Source organism: Vulpes vulpes, chromosome 3 (genome assembly GCF_048418805.1).
Source record: "Vulpes vulpes isolate BD-2025 chromosome 3, VulVul3, whole genome shotgun sequence".
Taxonomy (NCBI): Eukaryota; Metazoa; Chordata; class Mammalia; order Carnivora; family Canidae; genus Vulpes; species Vulpes vulpes.
The window spans coordinates 85585354-85608808 of record NC_132782.1 but is presented as its reverse complement, the minus strand read 5'-3'; the positions used below and the strand labels follow the sequence as shown (position 1 = coordinate 85608808).

General features: G+C 49.1%; 2 long non-coding RNA genes across 4 annotated transcripts in view; one reads left to right on the top strand and one right to left on the bottom strand.

The window, feature by feature from the left end:
• Nucleotides 1-6884, top strand: part of LOC140598279 (uncharacterized) — a 50317-nt gene extending 43433 nt beyond the window's left edge. Inside the window, exon 3 of one of the 2 annotated variants that reach the window (XR_012000549.1) lies at nt 5440-6884. This is a non-coding gene — a long non-coding RNA (uncharacterized lncRNA). The remainder of the gene's footprint in view (nt 1-5439) is intronic. The other variant, XR_012000548.1, reaches the window with a different exon arrangement.
• A 5307-nt stretch (nt 6885-12191) lies between these two features.
• LOC112910019 (uncharacterized) lies at nt 12192-22682 on the bottom strand. Of its 2 annotated transcripts, XR_012000543.1 has the most exons (8): nt 22511-22682; nt 22050-22209; nt 18432-18542; nt 17903-17970; nt 17437-17509; nt 16822-16936; nt 15551-15599; nt 12731-12858 (listed from the first exon to the last, which is right to left on the bottom strand). It is a non-coding gene; the product is annotated as an uncharacterized lncRNA (long non-coding RNA). The 2 variants fall into 2 exon arrangements; XR_012000542.1 differs by lacking the exon at nt 15551-15599 and having other exon boundaries at nt 12192-12858.
• Between the last annotated feature and the right edge of the window lie 773 nt (nt 22683-23455).

The following is a 23455-nucleotide window of genomic DNA, read 5'->3' as shown; positions in this document are numbered from 1 at the left end:
ACCGCGCCCCTTGCCTCCTGGCCACACACACTGGTGTGTAGTACAGACAACCCCAGGCAGGAAAAGAGAAACCACTCCGGGTATTGAAACAGAGTGAATTTGTTGGTTACCCAGGTGATTAGGGAGCAGAGAAGCCAAGAGGGTAAAATGAGGCAACTCAGAGATTATCAACCTGGAAGCTGCAACCACCCCTGGGATTGGTAAGACCAATGGAGGTAGTGGTTTTACTGGAGCCCAGTGTCTGGGGCTTGTTGTCAGGAGAAGGGATCAAGGAGGGAATTATTGTGTAGCAGGCACCAGAGCAATGGAGGAGGAACGGCCATCCTGCAGCCTCCACCGGACAGTGGGGGCCAGGTCTTGGCTCCTTCTTCCATCCTTGCCTCCCAGTTTTTTTTTTTTAAAAATTAGTATAAAATACACATAACAAAATTTGCCGTCTTGACCATGTTTAAGTGTATGGCTTAGTGGCATTAAGTGCATTCATATTGTTGTGTGACCATCACCACCATCCATCTCCAGAACTTTTTCATCTTCCCAAACTGAAACTCTATCCCCATCAAATACTGACTCTGTCATGTCTTCCCCCAGGCCCTGGCTCCCATTTTCTATTTCCAGTTTCTATGGATTTAACTGCTTTAAAATATTTTATTCATTCATTCATTCATTTGGAGAGCATGAGTGGGGGGACGGGCAGAGGGAAAGGAAGAAGAAAAATCTTAGGTGGACTCTAGGCCCAGTGTGGAGCCCATCACAGGGCTCGATGTCATGACCCCAAAATCATGACCTGAGCCAAAACCGAGTGTCAGACACTTAACTGACTGAGCCACCAAGGTGCCCCTGGACTACATTACCTAACATATAAGTGTGATCATACGGTGTCTCTTTAGGTTTGGCTTATTTCACTTAGTCTAACATCCTCAAGGTCCATCTGTGTTGTGACAAGTGCCAGAACGTCCTTCCTTTTAATGGCTGAATAATATCCCACTGGATGGCTAGACCACATTCTGTTTATCTGTTCATCTGTTGATGGACACTTGGCCTGCCTCTACCTTTTGGCTCCTGTGAATAACACTTCTATGAACACAGCTGTACAAATATATCTTGGACACTCTGCTCTCTATTTTTTGGATATGTACCCGGAACTGGCATTGCTGGATCCTATGGTAATCCCAGTTTTAGTTTTTTGAGGAGCTGCCATACTGTTTCCGGCATGGCTGCACTGATTTACATTCCCACCAACAGCACACAGTGGGCCACTTCTCTGCATCTCTGCCAACACTTGTTAGTTTCTTTTTTTTTTTTCACTTGTTAGTTTCTATTGTCGTTGCTGCTTTAAATAGTAGCCATCCTAATGGGTGTGAGGTGGTATCTCATTATGATTTTGACTTAGATTTCTCTAATGATTAGTGATGTTGAGCATCTTTTCTTGTGTCACCTTTCAAGTCTTGCCCTAGTGCCTCCCACTGACTAAACCTATCTAGAAACCAGAGGGCAAGGGAGCATGGGAAATGTGGTTTTCTGCCCAAGTGAACAGGGAAAGGCACAGGATGGGGATGGGGGGCAGAGAGGTACTGTAAAAACAGCAAATATCAGGGATCCCTGGGTGGCTCAGCGGTTTAGCGCCTGCCTTCAGCTCAGGGCATGGTCCTGGAGTCCTGGGATCGAGTCCCATGTCGGGCTCCCATCATGGAGCCTGCTTCTCCCTCTGCCTGTGTCTCTGCCTTTCTCTGTCTCTCATGAATAAATAAAATCTAAAAAAAAAAACCCAGCAAATATCAGTGTCTATAATAAGGGACTCCAGGGTCTCCCATGCATATTAATGTCCTGAGGAGTACACTAAACCCCTACAAAGGGAAGGACCTGCCAAGATTTCACAGAAAGGAAGCAGCAGAGCTGGGGTTTGAACCTGAGCGTGTCTGACTCCCAAACCAGTGCTCTTCCCACTCAGTGATTTCTGCTGCCCATGTGGGGCTGGCAAGAATGGGGATCACTGGTTATGAACATGCCATGGCTTTTCACACCTCAGCAGCTTTGCTCATGCTGGTCCCCCTGCTTTGAATGCTTTTCCCTCCTTTCCCATCTGGAAAACTGATGCTTACTCTCAGCAGCTCAGCTCAAATGCCAACTGCTATAACCTGAGCCCTGGGGAGAACAAACCTGACAAGTTTGTTATTGCTTCAGTCTGTGTAAATAGCACAGAACAGTGATGGGGCCTCTGTCTTCACTCCACACTGGGTCCCTGGTGTTTGTCTCTTCCCAGCATACTGTCCCTGCACTTCTGATGACTCTGAGTTTCCTCTAGGGCTCTCTTCCTTCATTTTGTGTGGATTGGTGGTGCTGACACCACTCATTCCCAAGCTCATCATTCAATCCATCTTCTCAGGTCATAGAGATTTTCACTGAGCCTGTGGACAAGAGGGACCATCCTCCACAGAGCTGGCAAAGCTGTGATGACATCACATGGGAGAGGCCTGAGAATGAAGCCAACAGAAAGGAAGGCAGCAGTCTTGGGCTGCAGCACTAGAGAGTCTTGACAACATTGTTTCTATGCCTGGATACAGCTGTATCCTGTAGCATCCTCACCTCTGGGTACTAAAAAGTTCCCTCTTTATGTGAGGCCAAGTTGTGTTGAGATTTGAATCACTTACCACTGGAAGTCCTGATGGATGGATGTGCCTTGGGCCAAAGCCCTGGCCTTCACACACATTCCTGATTCGATGGTTCCTGGCCCAGCAGCTCTGTAGATCTTGCCCCCAGGAAAAGTGGTCCTTCTGAATACCCCCAGAGCATAGAGACCAGCTGTTCAGACATTGGTGGGATACCACTTGGGAAGTTTTAAGTCAGGAGGGCACAGGTTTAGTGAGTTGCCCAACAAGGCCTGTAGGTGGTAGATGGTGGATCTGGGACTGCACCAGATATTGGGCCCCTTGGCCACTTTGCCCAAAGCTCCGCCTCTGGTGAGGGCTATAGGGGGATATCCTTGTTAGGTAGGATGACAAAGATATCCTTGTTTTTAAAATGGCCACAGAGCCAACAGAGCTTTTCGTGGTAAATGGCTGCAATGTCGGGACTCTGAGTCTCAGTGGTCCTACCCTGGCTGAGACAGGCTTCTCTCTGTCCCAGGGCCCAGGAGGGCCACTACTGGGCACATGGTGCTTTGTGCTTCAAGGACAAAGCTGGAATGAGGCCCTAGCATCCCAGTGCCTCGTCAGCTCTGTGCCATTCCCCATCCTCCCTGGGCACTTTGCACATTCAAAAGCTATTTTAGAAGTAGCAGCACATCTGATTCTCTTTAATGCACTTCCAGGCAGCACAGATGTGCATCAATGAAAGAATGTTCCCTGAACCAAAGTGCTTCTGTGGGCCTCATGATCCTCTCCCTTGGCGCTCACTCCCAGGCCAAGAGCCTCCCATGAATCATGCATTAGCTTCTGTGATTGCTGCTCCGAGAGGTGGCAACTCTTAGAGAAGGAGGGGGAGTCACTGTATGCTGTGGGAGGCAAAGGGTCTGGGTCTCCAGCTGGGAGCAGGGGCAGAGAGCAGGAGGCAGCAGACCCTGTAAAGGGAGGCAGAGGTCTGCTAGTGGAGGTGAAGCTTGCAGCGTCCAGAGCCCTGCCACCAGTTCACATGGCGATGGGGCCCTGGCTCCTGCCCTCCCATTCCTGTCCCTGTGTGACAGACTTTATCCTGAATGAAGGGAGGATTTGGCACCCAAGGAACTCCCATATGGAGCCCAGCTTACACGGGGGTGGGGGTGGGGGTGGGAGGGGAAGGGAACCAGCAGATACAAAACAAAGGGGTGGGGGGAAGAACCCTCCACAGGTGAGGAGATGACAAACAACCAGGCTAATGAGAGATGCGGAGCCACACCAGCAACTCCCAGATCAAAATAATTGTACAGAGCTCATTAAAACGCACAAAGACATAAATTAAGCACTGCAGTCGCCTGTCCCTAAAAATGTGTCTGTCAGACAGACAGATGACTGAGGGAAGATGTCTGATGTTTCTGTTGTTTGCAAAAATACATTATTTTGAATTTGAGGGGGAGGCACAAAAATTCGTGATTTAATGTTTAAAGCGATTTTCAAAGTTTTTTGTTTTGTTTTGTTTTGTTTTTCCCTCTTAAGCTTAAAAACGTCCCTGGAAAAGAACATGAAGGCATATGTTATTAAGAGATGAAAGTCTCAGGGCACCTTGGTGGCTCAGTGGCTGAGCGTCTGCCTTTGGCTCAGGGTGTGATCCTGGGGATGAGGGATCGAGTCCCACATCGGGCTCCCTGCATGGAGCCTGCTTCTCCCTCTGCCTGTGTCTCTGTGTCTCTCATGAATAAATAAAATCTTTAAAAAGAAAAAAAAAAAGAGAGAGACAGAGATAAAAGTCTCTCCCTTGGATGAAATGAAGGCGCCAGCCAGGTGGGTGTTCCCAACAGTGGTGGTCTCCGTGGGGAGGGCCAGGGGATAGCAGGTATTCTTCACTACGTGGGCAGAGCTCAGACCCAATAGTGCTTTACACACCAAAGGTTCTCTGCTGAAAACTTCCAGGTTCTTTCTCTGGGTCACCACTTCAACCTCCCTCCTGGCCCGTCTCTGTGAGTAGGGAAGGACAGGAGCCGCCTGTTTTTGAGGGGGGACCCTCCTGCCCACAGTACTGTCCAGAAAAGGAGGCTCAAGGCAAAGCAGCAGGAGGGATCTGGAGTTTGAGAGCTCAAAGCTCAGACTGTTTGAGGGATTCCCTTTGAGAACAAGAATACATGAATGCAATACAAACTTGGGTAGGGAAATGAGTATTTATTTAGAATGACAAAGGAAATCACCACAAAGTCCTGAGGCCCTGGGAATCCAGCTCCTTTCCTCCTGCCATCTCTTTAGGCAAGTTACCAGACGTGTTTGCTGATTTCCTCCTTTTTCTCCCCACCTAGAATACTCTGTGACTCCCAGGAACTTCCCGCTCTCACAGGGGCCCAAATAGGAGGTCCTGATGCTGAGGCTTCCTTAGCTTTACCAAAACTCTCCCTCTGGAAGTGGGGCTGCTCAGAGACGTTACATCTCTGCCCTGGCTGGGATTCGCCTCTGGGAGGTTGGGGTTGGGGGTTCCAGGGCTGGAGGCTTTGGAAACACCTAGAATTCTGGGATTTGGGGGTACATGTCTGGAGGTAGCCTGGCATAGCTCTGCAGCTTCAGTCGATGGAAATCTGGCCAAATTGAATTATACTCTGTTCGGAAATAGATCATGTAGCAAGAGGGGGACTGGTAAGCCAGGGCCTGGAGACAGTGGTGGGCAGGGCCATGCAGCGGGGATGGGGCAGGAGGCATCTTGGCTGAGGCATCGAAGCCGGCTTGCCAGGGCTGATCGCTGGCACGGGAGAGAGAGCCTCGGGCTGTGCAGGCCCAGAACCCCTCCCCGCTCAAGTTTACCTCACTCTCCTTGTTCTGATTCCAGGCTAATCAGGCAAATTTGAGGGCATCAGTCATTCTCCGGGAGGCCTGCCTGCTGGCCAAGAAAGTGCGGTTACTCTGTGAGAAAGTCTGTCCACCCACAGTGGCCCCCGGGGGTCATCTGGCTCTCATTGGAGGTCGTCTGAGGGAGAGAGGCTGCTGGCCTGTCAACCTGCACGTCCGACAGCTGTATCTCACCGGGCACATCACGCAACTGGCATTGTGGTTTTTATTTATCACTTTCTTTGAACTTGACTGGTGCCAGTTCACCCCCAAGACAGATGGAGCCGTTTCACAGTGCCCAGAAAATCATCTGGTGCTGAGCCAGCTTGATAAATTCACTCGAATGAATGAAAATTAGATTTCTGAGCGTGCTGGGAAGGCTGAACCCAGACGGCAACAATTTCCCAGGAAAAGCCATCGCCTCATGAGGGCCAGTCTGGGGGAGCAGCAGGCCTGTGCTGCGTTCCTCCAGGTGTCACAGCCGGCCACGGGCTTTGAGTGCAAACTGCAACCAAAACAAGGGTATCCCTTTGTTCTGCACTGAACTGTCTCCCCCCAAATTCGTATGTTGGGGGGCTAACCCCCAATACCTCAGAATGTGTCTGTATGTGGAGACAGGGTCTTTAAAGAGGTACATGAATGGGGTGCCTGGGTAGCTCAGTTGATTAAGTGTCCAACTCTTGATTTCAGCTTCAGGTCAGGTCATGAGAGCATGAGCCTGCTTGAGATCCTCTCTCTCTCTGCTCCTCCCCTGGCTCGTTTTCTCTCTCTCTCTCTCTCTCTCTCTCTCCCCCTCAAATTAAACAAATAAGTAAACAAAAAATAAAGAGGTCTTCCTTCTAGAGCCTTCTGTGTTCCCTGCTGGCACCATTCTGGCTCCAGAAGGCCCCATTTGCCCCAGCTGTGACTTTCCTCACACCATCTCCGGAGTTAACCACTGACACATGTTTAAAGGACACACCTGAGTGACTCAGTCGGCTGAATGTCTAACTCTTAGCTCTCCCTCCACCTCAAATAAATAAATAAGGGGCGCCTGGGTGGCTCAGTCAGTTAAGTGTCTGCTTTTGGCTCAGGTCATTATCCCAGGGTCCTGGAATCGAACCCCAAGCCACATCAGGCTCCTGGCTCAGAAGGGAGCCTGCTCTTCCCTCTTCCCACTCTCCTCCCTGCTCATGCTCTCTCTCAAATAAATAAATGAGATCTTTATTTTTTTTTAAAGATTTTATTTATTTATTCATGAGAGACACAGAGAGAGGGGCAGAGACGTAGGCAGAGGGAAAAGCAGGCTCCATGAGGGAGCCTGATGTGGGACTTGATCCTGGGACCGTGGAATCATACCCTGAGCCAAAGGCAGACGCTCAACTGCTGAGCCACCCAGGCATCCCATTAAATAAAATATTTTAAAAACAAGCAAATAAATAAGTAAGTCTTCAAAAAAAAAAAAAACAAGCAAAACACAGCTTTCTTTCTCTTTCCCCTTCTGCCCCTTCTGCCCCTTGTGCTTGCTCTCTCTCAAAGGAAAAAAAAAAACACAGGTTTTTGAATTTTCTACTGATGCGAAGTCAACTACTACCCAGTGGGGAGAAGACACTAGGGCCACAGCTGATTACAATTCCATTCACACTTTGTGAGTCAAGATCGCGCAGATGTCAAGGCTGTTCATTCCAGAGCTCCCAGGACTGGAGTGCCAGCCCAGCCCTCCATAGTAAGCCCCAACTCCAGCTCCATGCAAGCCTCAAATGATCGATACTCACCTGGGCTGCACTGCCACCACTTTCTGGGGAGTCTGAGCTTCTGCTGGTAGCATGTTACAGAAGATCAAGTGAAACAGCAGGAAACTGGAGATGGAGAGAGAGAGAGGGTCACTTTTTAACTGTGTCCCATTTAATATGGGTTCAAAATATATTCATTTGGATTGAAAGATTAGGATGAGGTCATTAGGGTAGCCCTCACCCCATATAACCGGGTCCTTACAAGAAGAGATTAAGACTCGGACAAACACAGAGGGACAGCCACATGAGGACACTGGGAGGAGACGTCCATCTGCAAGCCAAGGAGAGAGGCCTCAGGACACGCCAACCCTGCCGACACCCTAATATTGGACTTCCAGCATCTAGACTGAGAGAATAAATGTCCGTAAGTCCAGACGCCCAGTGTGTGGTGCTCTGTTATGGTGGCCCATGCGTATTGATACACTTCTCACTCCTTCAGGCCCCTGGGAGTCCTGCTGACACTCCTGGGACTGCCCAGTTCCCGCCACCCCCTTGTCCTCGATTCTATCTCTTGTGTAGGTGGCCATACCAGCTTCCTCCTCTCTGTGGCCAGAGTGGGTTTCCTAAAGCCCACACTGACCTCCCTGCTGGCTAGAAGGCCTGGTTTCCACACTGACCAAAGATAAACCCTAAACTCCTGAACATGGCTCTCTGGAGCCCCCTCCTCCCACTACCCACCTATACCACTCATGCTTCCTACCTGGCTACAAACTGTCCGCACTCCCCCACACCATGCCCTCTCATTCAGGCCTCTGTGACTTGGTGTACTCGTCTTGGACTCTGGCCCCCAGAACCGTGGAATAATGAACCCATGTTGTTTAACCCACCTGGTCCATGGGGCTTTGTGACAGCAGCTCTAGCAGTCCAAGATCAGTGTGCGGGTAGGCAGGATCCTTTCGGGGCTGTGAGAGAGAATCTGTTCCAGACCTCTTTCCTTGGCTCCTCAATGGCTGTCTTCTCCCTGTGTGTCTTGCCGTGGCCTCCTCCTATGTGAGCATCACTGTGTCCCCATTTGTCCTGAATGAGGATACAGGTCATACTGAATTAGGACCCCTACTAATGACCCCATCTTAACTAATTACGTCTGCTACAAACCCGTTTCCAAGTGTGATCACATTCTGAGCTGCTGGGGTGTGGGGCTCCAACATGTGAAATTTTAGGGGCACAATTCTATCCCTAACACTTGGATATGCTATTCCATCTGACATGTTCTTCCCCTGTTCTTTCTCTGGATAACTCTCACTCATCCTGGAGGGTGTAGGTAGTGGCAGCCACGCAGACCCAAACTGCCCTGCTGGTGGCCCCAGTTACTGGGCCCCAACTTTGCCCCAACCCCCCTCTACTTCCCGCCCAAGCCCTCCCCAGTCCTGTGTGCCCAGCCCCCAACCTGTGGGCCCTGCATCTATCCTGTGGACTCCCCCTTTCTGTGTGCCCTGCCCCGCTCCTGTGCACTGCTCCCCAGCACTGTGTGCCCCGCCCCATTCTGTGCACCCTGGGCCCGGTCCTGTGGACTCCCCTTTTCTGCGGGCTCCTCCTCCCCTCCTAAGCGCTCCATCCCTGATCCTGAGCACCGCCCTCCTCCCGTGTGCCCTGCCCCCTCCTGAGCGCTCCCCCCTCTTGTGCGCCCCCCCAGCCCTGAGGCCCTGCCCCCTCCTGTGCGCTCCTCCTCCTCCTCCTCCTCGCCTGCGCTCCACTGCCCCCCCTCCACCTAGAATACTCTATGACTCCCAGGATCTTCCAGCTCTCACAGGGCCCAAGCAAGTCCCGCCCCCGGTCTGGGCGCCCACTCCCAGGCCTCATCCCACTCCTCGGGGTCCACCCAGCTGTCCGCCTCAGTGCAGGAGCCTGGGGTCCCCGCATCCTCGCGCCCCCAGGTGCTTCGGTCCCCTTATACCTTGTCCTTTATTTTGAGCCATCATCTTCCTTCTCCCTGCGCACTGACTTGTTTCCAGAATTAATAAGACTAAAATTACTTTCATAACTTTTGGGGGATTCGGGCCGTCCCTTTAGGAGGCGGGAAATGCTGGGGGAGGCCTGCGCCCCTGGGTCGGTGGAGGATTTCTTCGGTTCGGCGCTGAGCCGGCTCCGGGGAGCGCGGGGAGCGGGGAGCCTCCGGGCCTGGGACTCCCGACGCACAGCAGGAATGATAATGACAATAACGGTGCACCTCTGGGTAATTCACTAAGCGTGTTTGCTGCCACCATCTGATTTGATCCTTATTAAAAAACAAAAAGCAAAAAAACCCCGCGCTGGCATATTTTCTATCCCCATATTAAAGGCTGAGACATTGAGGCCCTGGAACCAGACAAACTGGAGCCTGGTCTGCCTCGGAACCAGAAAATGAGACAGAGAAGGGAGGAGACCTTGGAGTTGAAATCCTGGACGGGAACCTGGGGGAGAGGGGTGAAGCGGGGAGAGGGGAGGTCCTTAGCCTTCTAGCCCAAGCCCAGGACAAGAACCGCTGCAGGCCTAGGTGGGGCTCACTGGGCCCCCTTCTGCTAAGAGCAGCTTCCCCGACCCCAGGCCGCTGGCTGAACTGACCAAGGGAGGACCTTCTACACGCCCCAGGCTTTTTTTCCTTGGAAAGCCACATTCAATACCCATTCCAAGCTGTCAGCTGACCAGGCCCAGAGAGTGGTTGTCTCAAGGAAACCATAAACTACATGAAGGATGCCTTTCTGCTATTTGGTTGACATGCTTTATGTGTGATCACTCTTATGACAACAGAAGGTATATAAAAAGGCTCAGTTACAGTTTCTTGGAAATAATAAAATAACTTGGAGGGACTCGCATGCCAAGGAGTCTGAAGATGAATGCTTGGCTATAAAAGAGGACTCATGTCATATTTCATAAAGCTGCGGTTCAGCTGCCTGGCAGGTGAGGAACGAGAAAAGTGAGATTATTTTGAGAACGTTTTACGATGCATCCGGAAGCGTCCAGTTCATTGTGTGATCAACATTCTGATTTGAACGGAGAGAATGTGCATTGTAATTTCCTCCTTTTCAAATATCCTTTTGGGAGATAGCAATTTCAGGACTGATTATAAAGTCTAATAATTATCAGCTACCACGATAGAGGGAGAAATCCACCTTCGGTCTCTACAGTTTGTGCTGCTGGAGGTGAGGGGCTCATTAGCTCTGTGTTACAAATGGAGAAACCGAGGCTCTGTCAGGCATGGAGACTTGTCCACAGCCTCATAAGAAACAAGGACAGGGACTGAACCAAAGGACTGGCTAGCTTCCAAGTCTGTGCCTTGTGGGAACATCATTATATAATTGTTTAAAAACTTACTTGTTCCCTTCAAATTGTACTTTAAAAATGTGTAATCAGAAAGCCCCTTTAGGAAGTCTCGGAAATAAAAACTTCCATTAGAAAAATAAAATCAAATTTAAAAAAGCCACTCATTAGAACATAATAGGATATATTCCTTAAAATGATTAGCTCATGTTAGTTTTCTCTGTACTTGCTAATTAAAAAATATTTTTTAAAAACATTTGACAAGAGAGTTCCATAATTATTCATTTAATTTATTATGGTAAATCTCAGTGTTTAATATATTTTCAACACCTTTCTCAAGCGAGATCTCACTTTGGTGTCTTTCCCTTTTTTTATTTTCTGTCTAAAATTAGAAGTTGGGTTAAAAGAGGCAGAAATGCAGATCCAACGTGGAGGTGGGGCTCTGCTTCTCAGACTGTTTTATTCCAGTTAATGTTTTATTCCTTGAGTTAATGTTTTTCCAGTTTTATTGAGATAGAATTGAAGTACTAAACTACATATTTGAAGTGTAAAATTATATATATATATATATATACACATATAGAAACTATCACTACGCTCTAGATAAAAATTTCTGTTGCCTCCCAGTTTCCTAATAGCCTTTTGAAATTCAACCCTCACCCTCCCACCCCCCAAGTGACCACTGATAGGATTTCCATTCATTTGCATTTTGTAGAATTTGTTTTAAGATTTTTTTTTTAATTTATTCATGAGACAGAGAGAAGCAGAGAGACAAAGGCAGAGGGAGAAGCAGACTCCCTGTGGGGAGCCGGATGTCAGACTCATCCCAGGACCTTGGGATCATGACCTGAACCAAAGGCAGACACTCAACAACTGAACCACCCAGGTGCCCTGCATTTTGTAGAATTTTATGTAAATGAAGTCATATTACATGTATTCTTTAGCCTGGCTTCTTTCACTCCATAGAATGAGTTGAGACTTACTCACATTGTTATCTATTAGTGGTTAGCGGAGTAGCTTTGTGGGGGGACACACTATAGTTTCTGTATCCATTCACCCATTGATGGATGTTTTGATTGTTTCCACTTTTTGGCTATTGTGAATGAGGCTGCTGTGGACCTGAGTTTGAGTCTCTGGATGGATATGTGACTTCATGTCTCTTGGGTAGACACCTAGAAGTGGAAAGAACGGGTCACAAGGTAGATGCATGTTGAAGTTCTTAAAGAAAGCATCAGACTGTTGTCCGAGGTGGGAGTACCATTGCAGGTTCCCATCAGCAGCGCACAGGAGAATCCACTGGTCCACATCCCTGCTAGATCCTGAGTTGATTTTAATGTATAGTTTTGGGTTTGTGCCAGAGAATCAACTCTTGGCTTATTTAATGATTGTCTACCTCTAAGGCACTCACCAGTGCTATCTTTTAAGTATCTCTCCTTGCTCACTGCCACCACGTCCTCGGCTCTGTCCTATCCAGATGCCATGTCTGCCTTCTCTCCTTCAAGTCAGGCTCCATGCAACAACTGGATACCTCTCTTCAAGACACAGGTCGGTGGTGACTTTGCCTTGTTTGAGACCATGTCATGGCTTCCCATTGGCGGGAACACATTTCTCTCAGAATACAACATCATCCTGCAAGGTCTGCCCCTCTGCCTCCCCCCAGCCCCCAATTCCTGGTATTCAGTCTTTCTCCTGTTCTTTCAGTGGTTGGGTTCAGTCATAAAACATGCTTTGTTTGGTTCCTACATGTTGTACCATACAATTTTATTGTTTTATAAAAATTGAATGAATTGGGGTGCCTGGGTGGCTAGGGGATCAGCGTCTACCTTTGGTTCAGGTCGTGATCCCAGCATCCTGAGATCGAGTCCCGCATCAGGCTCCCCGCAGAGAGAGGGGAGCTCTGTCTGCCTCTGTCTCTGCCTCTTTCTGTGTCTCTCATGAATAAATAAATAAAATCTTAAATAAATTGAATTATCAACATTAAAAATATTTTTAAAATCTGTAAAAAAACATTAATAGACTGGCATTCTGTGCTGTTGGCAGAGTGAGCAGGAGCTGGGGGACTGCCCCTTTAATCTGGGGTGGGTGCCTCTCTGCCTCCTGCCCCCCACTTTCTTTCATCTGTTCCTTTCCACTCCCCTTTGTAAAATTCACACTTGTTTCTCCTTCAAATGTCACCTGAAAGCAGGAAACTTCTGAATCTCCCTTGCCTCTCTAGCACAGGGACCTCACACCGCCAGGGCCAGGGCGGGTGTCCCTGCCACGTGTGAGCCACGGGGCCACACCCTCTTTCTTTTGGCACTTGACCCTGTGAAATTGGTCTGCTGACCGCTTCAAGACTCTTCCAATGTGAACACAAAGCCATTTCAGTTTCCTTGGAGACGGAGTAGGGGATTAAGGCAGCTATACCAGCCCTGCAAAAAGGAAGAAAGCTAATATCAGTTTTGAGGCACAAAATAGGATTTTTAAGTCTGCAGCAAGATTAGGAAGCCAGGTTTGGTCGAGGGAACTAAGGGTTCTTGAAATGACTTCAGCTTCCACTTTAGTAGATCAAGAAGCTGGCCTGGTGGACTGAATCAGAGGGAATCTGTCCCTTTGAGCTTAATGGCTCATGCAGTGGGAAACATGGGGATAGGGATGCTGAACCTGTGTCATGAATACCTCTTGATAGGCTAGGGGCGCACTTGGGGGATGCATTACATAGGGGCTTCTGTTACACTTCCTTTTTAGGACTCTGGGTGGGGGTAGGGGCAGGTGGCCTCCCAGCCTGCCTTCCCCACCTGGAAGGAAGAGTGAAGTCCTGAGTCCAGCTCCTCCAAGTACCTTTGCTTCTGTATGATGTGGGCGGGACTGGGAGTACCCACATTCCTGGGCCAGGGATAAGATGGGGGGGCTTCTGGATTGAACTGAGGTTGGGATCTCTGGCAGGGGCATTTGGGCTCCATATCCAAGGGTTCTAGAGGGCCCTGTGCCCTGGTGGGGGATGGGACACAGCACTTCTCTCAGAGGCAAGAAAGCTCAGCTTCATCTGTGGCTCTGATCAAGTCTCAGGAGAACAGACTCCAACAGCCTTCACTTGGCCATAGACTTTAACAAAAGGCAGGTCTGCAGAGAAACATCAGGGGCGGTGTTCACAGGGCCTGCACTTAGAAGGGCTTGTACTTGGTTTAATGCTCCGCTGTCACTATCTCGAAATTCTTAGCAATTTTTGAACAAAGCATGTCATATTTTTCTTTGGCAATGAGCCCTGAAATCCTGTAGCCAGTCCTTCTCAGGAGATACCAGCCACATGTTCATCCAAGGACAAGGGACCCTTCACCCTAGGGCCAGGAGGGCATAAAACCACCTACTATCCAAACAGACTGGGATACCACCTTGAGGCACAGGCGCAGGGGGAGGTCTTTGAGGCCTTGGGGGTAGTGGGGGGGGGCAAGAAAAACCTTGAAGAGAATAAAGAAACTATTAGATTATAGAAGGATGCTGTATTTGCTGCATTGCCCTGCATTTTGTTTTCTTCTCTCCCTTCCCCTTTCTCCAGCTACAAATGGGGTAGGGGCCTGGGAGGAAGATCAGATTATTATTTTAAAAAATATTTTATTTATTTATTCATGAGAGACACAGAGAGAGGCAGAGACACAGGCAGAGGGAGAAGCAGGCTTCCTGTGGGGAGCTCAATGTGGGACTCAGTCCCAGGATGATGGGATCATGACCTGAGCCAAAGGCAGACACTCAACCACTGAGCCACCCAGGTGCCCAAGATCAGATTATTTTATAGATATTGTTTGCAGAGGAATAAAGAAACCACATGTTGCACATCTCCATGCTGTGTGAATCTGTGTGATCCTGCCACCAATGGATAAGGTAGCTCTGTTTTTCATCCAGTTAGTAAGTTTGGGGAAAAAGTAATGGATAGCCTGATCTGATAGGAATAAAAGTAGCAGTGGTGAAAAAAACAAAAAGAAAAAGGAACTGGAAGGAAAACGGAAAGCTGCTTCTAGACTTGCGTACTAGTGACCTGGCTGCTTTCTGGGGTGGGGAGTGAGGGAGCAGAACAGCTGGTTGCCTAGCGATGCCTGACATCCACCCTCCTGGCACTGAGTTGGAAGAGAGCATGAGGGTGATGGAAGTTTTGTTCCATTTTAGCGATGGAGGATCTAATCCAAAAAGGAAGCCCATGCCCCTTCCTGTGGGTAGGGGAGTACAAGTCCCAGGCACAGAGAATGTTCCAGCCAATGCAGGAAGGATGGATTGTTCATCCCAACTGCAACATTTGCTGGAATGGCTTCTTATCATAAGTCTCAGAGAGTGTGAGGAAGATGGAGCCATTCACAGGAGAGAGGAAGAGACTTTTCCTGAGAAGAGGACAGAGACCAAGTGATGAATCCTATGAGAATCAGCCTATGTAAGAGGGGCCCCCATTAGTCTCAGAGTTATTTCTTTAAATCTTGCTCCATAATTCCTTTCCTCAAGTCATGTACAGAGGGATTTTAATGAAAAATAGCAGTTTTCATAGAAAAAGTTACAGGCTCCAAGGGACCATTGTGGGGAGTCATCTGGTTCTCCCTTTGCCTCTGGACAAAACCTGACAGAACCCTGTCATAATGACCCCAGAAAGAAAGCTGTGCTGCTTTTAAGTTTCTTCAAAGATGGAGCTGTGTCATCTTCCTTGAAGCTCACTCCAGGGCCTGCACCTGCAAAGTTCCCTTCACGTCTCACTGAAATCCCTGCTGCTGTAACATTGCCACTTGTTTGAGGTTCAACCAGATGAGAGGGTAAAGCAAGACCCCAGCTGAGTGGGCCATCCCCACTCAGGCCATCCTGTCCTGGGGGCAGTGTTAAGCTTTCTTTAACCACAGAAAGGGCAGTCATATTCCTAGCCACCCAGAGATGGCCAAAGTAGATTGCTCCTCTGGCAGGGGTGGGGTGGGGGAGCAGGCATTGGACAGCCCTGTGTCCTCTTGCTCTGGGGACCCAGCGAGATGAGACATGCGACAGAGCCCAGCTTCTCACACAGACCCCTGTGACGTGGAGAAAGCCTGCCCACTTTCTCTTAGGTTCCACTCTGGACTGCACAAATCTGAATCTCTTCTTAGTAGCGTGACTTACCTTCCCGGAGCTGCAGTCTTATTGTCTGCGAAATGGCGTATAAGGATACCTACGTGGTTGCCATGAAAATGAAATGGGGTAATGAATAGAACACATCTAACATCATGCCTAGCACCTGTCAAGAACTTGGTGTTAATTATGACTGTTTTCTGGGCAAGTCGACATGCTGCGTGAACAGATAAGCTCCCCGTCCTTAGACCTGCCTCTCCAATTGGCCACCACCAGCTACACGTGGCTGTTTACTTTTAACTTCAGATTTTATTTATTCATGAGAGACACACACAGAGAGGCAGAGACACAGGCAGAGGGAGAAGCAGGCTCCCTGTGGGGAGCTAGATGCGGGACTCAGTCTCAGGACCCTGGGATCACGACCTGAGCCAAAGGCAGACGCTTAACCACTGAGCCATACGTTTGACTTAAAATTAGATTAAAATGCAGTTGTCAGTTGCATGAGCCACATTTTAAGTGCTCAGTAGCTACATGTGGCCAGTGGCTACCTATTGGATGGCATGGATAGAGAATATCTCCGCCACCGCGGAATGTCCCTTTGGACAGCATTACCCGAGATCAATGAGTGGAGGCAGGTCCCTAAAAGGAGCCCAGGTAGGGCAGGCAAGCTTTGAGGGAGTGAAGGTCAGGGTCCACAGCGGGTGTCCCTCGGGGCAGTGAGTAGGAGGCAGCATGTGGGTGGGAACAGGGTGTGTGGGCCATGGGGGCCACAGCAGGAGTGACAGCAGAGGGTCTAGGACTCCTGGCCCCTCCCAGCAAGCCCCTTCCAACCAGAAGACAGCCTGCTGCCTCCCCAAGGGATTCCATCCTACTGGTTTCATCCAACACGCTTTTCAGGCATTCCATGGACATGTCAGTCAGTGGGTCCCTTGTGAGCCAGGGGACATATCTGTTGCCTCCCCTGACTGAGGAGGGATGTGGCCATGGCACCTTGAATGTCCTCTGTGGCCCCAAGAGGCTGGGCAGTTTGATTTCATCCTCGTGTGTCCTCCCTAAGTGCTAAGTGATCGGTGATACATCGAAGCCCTGATTGCTTCTGAAGGGTTCTTTTACAAGATCTCGAATAAAGTTCTAAATTATCATGCCTGTTTGGGGAAAGATAATGCCGGAGTGGGGCCAGGAGTTTGTCAGAAGAAATTCCAGCCGGGCGAGCATTTACAGAGCGAGATAAAGTCAGCGCTGGGAGATGGTGAATTAGACTGCTGAATATGTCACCATGATAATGATGAATAATAAATGACCAAGAAGCTGCTGTAACTCACAGGGTAGGAGTGGAGATGGGCGAGGAAAATTTATGGCCTTGTAGTGCCGGGGGAAGAGAACATCTCAGACTTGCCTCCATCTCTTTTGAAGAAAAACCTTCTCGAAGAGATGCTCCTGTGGAAAAAAGCCTCTTGTCAAAGGAGTGCCTGCCTCTGGGACACCTGGGTGGCTCAGTGGTTGAATGTCCTCCTTTGGCTCATGTTGTGAACTGGGGGTCCTGGGATCGAGTCCTGCATCGGGCTCCCTGCATGGAACCTGCTTCTCCTTCTGCCTGTGTCTCGGCCTCTCTCTCTCTGTGTCTCTCATGAATGAATAAATAAAATCTTAAAAAACAAACAAACAAAAAAAAGTGCCTGCCTCAGTTTCTTGGAGACAAGGGGCTCTGGCCCAAACGTACCATCCCTCCATCCAGCCCCATCCTGTCCACCCGACTCCCTCACCCTGTGAGCTCCTGCCAGCCAGAATCAGGGCAGCTGTGGGGACAGGCCACTGCCTCACCCTCCTAGGGCAGCCTTTCAACCCCCTTCTCTGCAGACAGGGAGTGGGTCCCGGGATCGACAGCACCATGGGACAAAGCCAAGGAGGGAAGAGCTAGCTATCAGCAGGAAACTCACGTTGGGAAAGTATTTCGCAGGTGTTTTTATTAGGCCCAGGGGTCACCTTCTCCACATCCGTTCAGAGCAACCACTAGAAAAGACATAGTCAAAAAAAAAAAGAGAAAGAAAGAAAGAAAAGACATAGTCAGAAATAAAATGGGCCTCAGCTCTGTGGATCGATCTTTAATCATTTATTGATGGTCTTTGGGGAAGCACCGACACAGTCCAAGGGGGCCATGGGCAACCTGGCCCGCCCTTCCAGACCCCTCCCACCAGCCTACAAATGTGCATATGACCTGTCTTGACCTCCCTGCTCATGCCAGTGTGGCCTGTTCCTGGGCTTGGAGTCCGAGCCAGCTGCTTAGTCAGCTCTCTGCACCTGCTGAGTGCATGCCCTCCACGCCCTCTTCCTGTAATCCCTCAGGCACTGTGCACAGCAGAGTCAGCTCAGGGCTCTGGATGGGTCCAGCAGGAGCAGCCTTACCTCTTTTCTGAACAGCCATTCTCTTCTTTCTTGTCTTCCGTGACCTCACCTTCCCCTGGGTCTGTGATCTGTAATTATGTCTTAAATTATAAAGGTGACTGAGTCACAGAGTGGGGAGGATATTGTCATTAAAAGTTTCCTGTTACAGTTCTCCTCCAAACAAGAGGCCCACATCCAGGCAGGCCAGGTGGGGAAGCACCCAAGTCAGGAGGCAGAGGTGAGAGGGAGGGGAATGCATAGGCTGAATCCTGCACTGGGTTCCCCCCGGGGTGAGGCAGGGCAGGACAGGGCAAGGGAAACAACGTAGGACTGGCTGGTTTGAATAAGGTGAGTGGGCTCTCAGCCACAGCATGGTCACCAGCTGTCTGGTTCCAGGCTCTGGAAGATTTAGGGCAGAGGAAATATTGGCTTGGGGGCTTGACAACATCCCCCTTTGTAGCTGCCTTCCTTCCTGTATTAGTTTGGTAGGGCTGCTGTGACAAAAAATTATTGACAGGGTGGTTTAAGCAACAGAAATTTGTTTTCTCACAGTTTTGGAGGCTGAAAGTCCAAGATGAAGGTATCTGCAGGGTTGGTTCCTGATGAGAGCTCTTCTGGCTTGCAGAGGCCTCTTTCTTACTGTGTCCACACAGCCTCTTCCCTGCTCGTGGACAGAGAGAGAGACAGAGACAGACAGAGACAGAACAGGTGCTCTGGGGTCTCTTTCTCTTCTTCTTTTTTAAAGATTTTATTTATTTATTCATGAGAGACACACAGAGAGAAGCAGGGATAGGCAAGAGGGAGAAGCAGGTTCCCTGCAGGAAGCTTGATGCAGGACTCAATCCCAGGATCCTGGGATCACGACCTAAACTAAAGGCAGGTGCTCAACCACTGAGCCACCCAGATGTCCCTCTTCTTCTTCTTCTTTTTTTTTTTTTTTAAGTGGCTCCAACATGGGACTTGAACTCATGACCCTGAGATCAAGACCTAAGCTGAGATCAAGAGTCGGACACTTAATCAAATGAGCCATCTAGATACCCCCTTCCTCTTCTTATAAGGATACTAGTCCTGTTCGATCAGGGTCCCCCACCCCACTTATAATTCATTTAACCTTAATTACCTTCCAATCTCCAAATACAGCCACACATCGTGGGTTAGGACAGCAACATAAGAATCTTGCAGGGACACAATTCAGTCTAAAACACCTGCCCTGCTTCTCACAGTGGGGATCTTGGGGTCACCTCCCAATAAACTATTTGCCTTGAATCCTTATCTCAAGTCTGCTCTAAGACACAGTGGGGCATACTGATGCCTCTCAGACTTTCCCCTCCAGACAATAGGCCCTGTAACCTATGATGGTGTAAGTGTCCTCCCATCTCTCCTGCCAAGGTCTCGCAACAGGGAAGTGGGGGTGTCTCTACCCTCCTGGTTTCCAGCTGGGGCTGGATTCCACTGCTGCATTCCTATTCTCTTTGTTGCAATAATAGAGGATTTTGGATAAAACCCAGCCTGGGTTGCACACAGGGCATAGGAACAGCCTTGGGGCCAGTCATGGGGCTCCCATCTGGGGCCAGATGCAGCCAGTGGGGAGGGCAAGGGAGGCAACTCTGCTGCCCATGCCTGGGGGGTGGCAGTGGGCAGAGGTCTGTGCCCTGGCTGGGACAAAGCCTGCCCTGGTGGCCCCTGTCTGCCTTGGTCCGGCCCATCTACCTGAGAAGGCAGGCATCCTTCTCCCCTGGGGTTCCAGGAACCTGGAGGGGATGAGTCCTGATCTCAGAGCTGTGGCTGCTCATTCATTGCTGATGCAGCCCTAGGCTGCCCTCTCTTGAGCAGCCCCACTCCGGATATAAATTCCAATCTGGTTTCAGAGCCACAAGGACCCAGTGCTTTGGTGGTTGTACGATAGTGGCTGGGGAGGAAGGCAGATTTCAGTAAGTGCCTGCAAGTCTCTCCCCTCACCCCACATCCCCAGGTTCACATCATCACGTTGACCTGGGGTGTTAAGGCTGAGGTAAAACAGTAGCCCGTGTTTGTGCACAGCACAGGATGGGAAATAGGAATGAGGGGCTAGTGCTGCTTGAACATCCACCAGCCACTGGCCACAAGCAGCTATTCATATTAAAATTAAATAAAAGTTAAGATTCAATTCCTCAGTCATAATAGCCATGTTCAGATCCTCAATAGCCATGGTAACTAGTGGCTACACCACTGGGCAAAGTAGATATAGAACACTTACATTGTCATAAAAGATTCTTTTTTTTTTTTTTTTTTTTTTAAGATTTTATTGATTTATTCATGAGAGACAGAGAGAGGCAGAGACAGAGGCAGAGGGAGAAGCAGGCTCTACTGAGCAGGGAGCCTGATGTGGTACTTGATCCCAGGACCCTGGGATCACAACCCAAGCCAAAGGCAGATGCTCAACCACTGAGCCACCCAGGTGCCCCATCATAGAAGGCACTTACATTCAGCCCTGAAGGGCAATTATGGGTGAGCACCTGTGGTTCCCAGCTTCTGTGGAATGAAGAGTCGTCTGTTAAAAATGTAGCTTCCCAGGGCAGCCCGGGTGGCTTAGCAGTTTAGTGCCGCCTCCAGCCCAGGGCTTGATCCTGGAGACCCGGGATCGAGTCCCACGTCAGGCTCCCTGCATGGAGCCAGCTTCTCCTTCTACCGGTGTCTCCTTCTGCCGGTGTCTCTTTCTCTCTCATGAATAAATAAATAAAATCTTTAAAAAAAAATGTAGCTTCCCAGAGCAAGCAGACTCTAGCTTGACTCTGAGTGCCTATGGCCTCCTTCCCTCTACCCTCTGCTCACTTTGGCTCTGGCTCCTGGTCCATGCTGGTCCTTCCTGGGCTCCCAAGGTAAGGCTGGCCCAAGGATGGATTTACCAGCCACCCTCAACCCTACCAGGAGAGAGGGCAGGGGAGTGTGGGGGTTCTCCATGCAGCCACCCCTCTGTAAAGCCTGTGTGGTGCCGGGGATGGTGCCACGTTGGGGCTGTGCCTGGAGCAGAACATGTGTGCACTGGAAGCACAGCTGGAGGGACCAGAGGGAACCAGTGTATCCGACCATTATGAGCTAAATGGTGTCCCCTGTGAAATTCATCTGCGGAAGTCTTAACCCCCCAGACCTGAGAATATGACTGCATTTGTAGGCAGGGTCTAAAAAATATGTGGCTACCTCGGTGCCACCCCCAGAGCTTCTGAGTCCACAGGTCTGCACTGGGCCCGGGAATATATATTTTTAAGAAGTCCCAAAATGACTTTTAAAAACTTTTCATGTTGAGTTCATTTGAAGCTTACAGAAAAGCTGCAAAAATAGTACAGAGTTCTGACATAACCCCTTCCCTTGCTCCCCCTATAGTTACTGTCTTACAGAATCATTGTGCAATGGTGGAGCTCAGAGGATTAATGTGCCTGCAGCCCCACTGGCTGTGTGCATGTGTGCATGCAGGCAGGTGTGTCTGCATGTGTGTTTCTAGGCATCTCTGTGTGTCCATAAGTGTGTGTGTGCATAGATGTGTGTGTACATGTGCATGTGTGTGGAGAGCAGGGAGGTGACAGACAGCAGAGCAGTGGGGCTTGAGGCTTGTAGCAGGGCTGCTAATGCAGGGGAAAGCCCCCAGAGAAAATCTAAAAGTCTCTTCACTATCAAAGTAATATTTACTGCAATAATGAAAGACTAATGTTAAAGATTTTTAAAACGAGATGTAAGTGGGGCACCTGGGTGGCTCAATTGGTTGGGCATCCAAGCCTTGGTTTTGGCTTGGGTCATGGTCTGGGGGTCGTTGGATTGAGCCCCATGTCAGGCTCTGTGCTCACCGGGAAGTCTGCTTTTCCTTTGCTCCCTGCCCATTCCCTCCCCCACTCTCTCTCTCATAAATAAATAAATCTTTAAAACAGAAAAATGCGTAAAACATATTGTGAAAAGTAGGGGAGCCATGTAAAGATGTGTAACATGCATTGAAATGTGTCCCAAATCCTGGTGATTCAGGGCAACCTTTCATGATACAGGAGATACTAATTAACTTCAGGTTTGTTAGGTTAAGTATCCATATTAAAAAAAAAAAAAAGAAAACATAACAGCAACCACTAAAATACTGGAAACAGGATGCCTAACTACCAAAACAGCAGAGGGAACAAAGTGTACAAGGAGTGTTGCCCACATTTACCTGGAGCTTGCTGTGAGCAGGCCCTGTTCAGAGTTCTCCCTGTGGTCTTCTGTGTGGAGATTCTGTGTCATTTCCATTTCACGGATGGGAAAGCAGAGACATGGAGAAAGAGAGCCCACCCAGGGCCAGGATTGAGGTCCAGGCAGTTTGGCTCGGAGACCTTGAGGAAAGAATAAGAACGAAGCTAAGGAAAAATATGAAAAGCAGAAATTCAGGGCAGATGTTCCTCCAGGTGCAATCTGTAGGCTGCACAGAAGGACGCTGGGGCTCTGAGGCTGCTCAGCCAAGGTCACATCCAGGGTGAGGGTGGGTGGGGCCGGGGCTCAGTGTAGCCCCCCAGCCCACTGCCCCACACTGCACCTCGCCCAGAGAGACAGTGGCAGAGGAGTAAAAATATAAGACTGTGGGTGTCCTCAATAATAGAAGAAACAAGTCACCACTCAGGATACACATCAACTCACAAATCATAGAGCAGCATTTCTGGACGCCAGGTGCTGCTCCCAGAACCAAGCCCAGAGTTGCATCTGGAGCACCTGCCTCATTGCAGCTCACCCAGACAGCCACGCGGGGCATGTCAGTTTCGAGATTCATTTCAGCAATATTTGCTTCTCCACCACATTAAACAAATCTGAACCTTTTTTGAGGGTAAGTCTTAGAGGGACATAAGTGCAGAAACAAGATTTATTTGTTTCGCAAACAAGCGTGCTTCCTGTTTCACAATGAAGCAATTCTGGTCGCTGTGGCCACGTATTTCATCGTTTGCTGATTGCAAAAGGAATGTATATTTATGATAAGAGCTTGGAAAATACAGAAAAGAAGAAGAAAACTAAAAGTCACCCATAATTTGGAGATTGCTCCTGTCAGCACTTCTACAGATTATTAAAACATGCGAATAGGCGATACTTATCATATATATATTATGTAGATGTAGAATATGTGTTCTATGTATTTAGGGATACATACATATATGGAAAACAATAAAGAAAGGCAAAAGGATGACTCTTACAAATGAAAGAGTGATTAACTTTGGGGGTTGGGAGAGGGCCGTGATTTGGGGCACATGGGGCTCAAATGAAAAGCATTTTTTAAAAGATTTTATTTATTTATTAGTGAGAGACACACACACACACACAGAGAGAGAGAGAGAGAGAGAGGCAGAAACATAGGCAGAGGGAGACGCAGGCTTCATGCAGGGAGACTGACGTGGGACTCAATCCCGGGACTCCAGGATCACGCCCTGGGCCAAAGGCAGACACTCAACCACTGAGCCACCCAGGCGTCCCTGAATAGTATTTTTTATTTTTAAGCTGGATCCTAGGTACTTGGGTGTGCATTGTTCTTTAAATATATGTAAAGGTTATATACACCTTTTGCCATATGATATAGTTTACAATGAAAGAATTTTG